Source organism: Diadema antillarum, unplaced genomic scaffold (genome assembly GCF_040938485.1).
Source record: "Diadema antillarum isolate AM-2024a unplaced genomic scaffold, OU_Dant_1.0 scf00000014, whole genome shotgun sequence".
Lineage (NCBI taxonomy): Eukaryota > Metazoa > Echinodermata > Echinoidea > Diadematoida > Diadematidae > Diadema > Diadema antillarum.
Genome location: NW_027270903.1, coordinates 7841724 through 7845571, shown reverse-complemented (window position 1 = coordinate 7845571; position 3848 = coordinate 7841724). Strand labels below are relative to the sequence as shown.

Below are 3848 nucleotides of genomic sequence, written 5' to 3'. Positions count from 1 at the left end.
TGGGGAATTGGGTACTGGTCAGGTATCGTCCTGGCGTTGAGGGCGCGATAATCCCCGCACGGTCGCCAGTCTCCCGGGGATTTCTTGGGCACCATGTGTAGTGGGGATGACCAGTTGCTGCTGGAGGGACGGATGATACCCAGCTCTAACATGTGTTCAAACTCGGCCTTGGCGATGGTGAGGCGGTCTGCTGCCAAGCGACGTGGTCGGGCTGCCACGGGGGGTCCACGGGTAACTATATGATGAGTTACCGAATGTTTCACGGCCTTCTGATCATAGGTAGGGCGAGTGATAGGATACTGTTGGACGATAGTATCATACCTATGATCGTCTGGCCCAGAGAACATCGGACTCACGATGGAGGGAGAGTTGTGGGCGCAGACACCATTGACAGAAAGGTGTGTAGTGGAGTCAATGAGCTTGTGGTGTTTGACATCCACTAACAAACCAAAATGTCGCAAGAAATCTGCCCCGATGATGGGTGTAGGCACATCAGCTATGATGAAAATCCATCGAAAGGTGCGACGGAGACCAAATCGAGCGTGAGTGAGCGCTCTCCATAAGTGGTGATAGGAGACTTGTTCACCGCCTGTAGATGAAATGTGGGCGAAGAATTAGTCTTATCAGCTGCTGAAGGAGGAAGGACGCTGACTTCAGCTCCAGTGTCGACTAAAAAGCGTGTGCCGTGTTGTCTATCTGTGATGTAAAATAGGCGACCTGTTGTATCACTGCCAGAGGGACTCGTCGCCGCTAATCTCTGGCTGGGCCGTTTCCCTGCTGTTGTGGTGGATGTGGCTTTTGTTTGCGCCGCGAACAGGGTGAGCGACACTGCTGGGCGTCATCGCCGAACTTCCAGTGGTAGTAACACTCACTACCGGCGTGGCGCTGTTTGGAGTCGGCTCGCTTCCGTGAAGAACCACGCGACCCGCTTCCACGGCCGCGGTTGCCGCCTCGGGACCGCTGGCGCCCACGCTCGTCGAGACGAGAGGCTATCGCGTACACCTGCGTCGTCAGCATGGCGACCTGTGCTGTGAGGTGCGCTACGGGATCTGCCGCCGGGGGACTGGGAGACGTCGGTGGGAGAGTAGCCGACGGAACGGGGAAAGACTGGGGCATGGACGGCGGGGCCGTCACAGTAGCGACCGATAGTGGCGTGGCAACCTCTATGATTTTGTCCGCCAATTCAGCGACCTGCTCAATAGAGACTTCCGTGGAAGTGGAGGCCAAGATCTGTTGGACGTTGCGTGGTAAGCGCTGCAGGAACAGCTGTTTCAAGATGCTGTCTTCTAGGGTCGCGTCGCCGAGCAGCTGCTTCATACGACGAAGGAGTTGTGAAGGTTTGCGGTCGCCTAACTCCTCCGCTGTGAGTAACTGGTGGAGCCGCCGCTGCTCCGATACGGTCGTCCGCTTTATGAGCTCGGCCTTCACCTTGTCATACGCGTCGGTGGTGGGAGGGGAGATTATGAATTCTCTCACTTCCTGTGCGATCTCCGGCTGCAGGGAGGAGATTACGTATGCGAAGCGCGTCTGTTGGGTAGTAATACTCCTGGTGATAAATTGCGCTTCCACCTGCGCGAACCAGAGTTCGGCCAGAAGGGAGGGAGCTTGAGGCTAACCGCCGTGACCGCTGGCGTGGGTGTCGCGGCAGCCGGGGTGGCGTTACCCTCGTCGCCGTCGGCCATTGTAGAAGTGAAGGAAGGAGGATGAGAAGACGTGAAGTCGGCCCTAAACGATCACGTCGGGGTCACCAATGTAGGTATTATGGTACGGGCCTATAATGTAATACCTAACAACTCACCGAATGGCAAACAGGACGACAGGGCTGAAGTAAGGTACCACCAGCAGGAATGGTAGCCGGCCGTATGACAGTACAGTAGTGTATGGACTGTAGAAAGCACCAGGGCACCAGTAGAGGTGAACAGTGTCCTTGAAATGGGTATTGCACTTCCCGAACTAATATGAAATGATATGGACTAACTCCGAATGCACTTAGGGTGTCCGAAGACGACAGTGTCCCATATAAATATATACAAATGATCCAGCGACAGCGTGGAGTAGCCTCCGGGTGCCGCGGCTAGCACAAGCGAGGGTAGAATCCACCGCTGGAGCGCTGGGTCGAAGAACTGCGAGGTCCCTGATAGAGTCTGCACACCACCGACAGCACGCTAGCAGGACCGATGCAGCGATGTAACGACGCGAATCGCGTTGAATGCAGCTACGTAAGAAATCCCCAGGTTGGAGTGTAGAGCATGAAGAAAGGGCGAGTCGCGATACAAAAAGGAGCGAATGTCGCGAGGTATAAAATCCGAGGAAGGGTAATATTCCGTATTGAGTATATAAATCCGTAAGAAGTGACAGTTCACGGCGCGAGGTATCGTCCGCGTGAAAAGACGTGGAAAGTAATGTAAAGTACGGACGTGATATACGGACGTGAGTGACTCCAACGATTAGAACGTGCTCTCAGGATGAAAGCTAATCGTGAAGTGAGGAAGTGTGAAAAATGAAACAGCGTGATCGGAGAAAACGTGTCACGGACAGGAGCCTTGAGAGTGGTAATTGGCTGGTGAAGGTGTACAGCTCGCCACTAATTGGTAGGTTGTTTCCGTGACAGCAAAACAAGGGTTGTGTTTATGAAAACCCGACTACTGTTGGAATGCGAAATACGCGTACCTCGGCACGATGACAAAGGCGGAGAATGTAGTGCGCACCTGTCATGTGTCGGCGCACAAAGAAAGTTCGCGTGGATGTTGACAAAATACTGGGGTCGCCAGACAGCGTAATTTGCAACAGTCAGAATGCCAGACAATATGATACATAGTAGAAAACCGCTACAAACGTTTTGAATAAAACGTATCCAGACAACTGCATATCATATTTTCACCTCTTCCTTCATGCAGATGTATACTCTTGCCGAGAAGGTTAACTGTTTGATAGATATAGTGCTCACCTTATTGAAAAGGTAATTGGGTAAATTTTTGGTTTCAGTATATTATTCAAACACAACTAAGTTAACTTTCACATTAACATTTTCACAACTCACAAATTCCACACGCACACACATTTCATGATTCACAAGATCCAAGTTACACTAATCCTATTTACTTTGCAGAGTGCAACAACAACATAAGTTATATACTGAGCAAATAGGCTTACATCAGTTCGCACTATTCAAGGTTTAGAGTAGTTAAGGAACTAAATCGTACCCGATTATGTGATGCTAAGTTGCACCTTGAGATGATGGGCAATATTGCCCCTATAAATGAGCAGGCAGTGACACTGACTTGCTCCTTTAAAGGAGCAATTTTGCAGCAGTCATGGAGCAAATAAGCACCACACAGGTGCAACATCATACCAATATGGCACAAGATTGCACCCTCAAGAGAGGGTACATTCTTGCATCCTTCGGGCATAAAGTTGCACCTAAAGGTACGAGGTGCGCCTTTTTCAAGGGGGCAAAGTTGCTCCCGAGGGTGTAACTTTCACCCTTTCTTGCGGGTAGAAAGCAGCACCCAAAGTTCCAAGATTGCACCCTCAAAACAAGGCACAATCTTGGAACTTTGGGTGTTTCTTTGCACCCTCACGAAGGGATGTAAAGTTGCACCAAGATGTAAAGGCTACACGGGGTGCAAAGGTGCGCCGAAAGGTAAAGGGTGCAAGATCTCACCCTCAAGAAAGGTGCAACTTAGCACCACTTAGTGTTGGTGGAAAGATGCACCCTCAAGAAGAGGTGCAATCTAGCACCACTTAATGTGGGTGGAAAGATGTACCCAAGGGAACATTTTCGCACCCTCAATAAAGTGTTCAACTTTGCACCCTCTCTGCAGTATTATTTTATACACACTTGAATT

At 50.8% G+C, this 3848-nt stretch overlaps 1 pseudogene; it reads right to left on the bottom strand.

The window, feature by feature from the left end:
• Nucleotides 1-750: 750 nt before the first annotated feature.
• Nucleotides 751-1682, bottom strand: LOC139722532 (uncharacterized; annotated as a pseudogene).
• Between the last annotated feature and the right edge of the window lie 2166 nt (nt 1683-3848).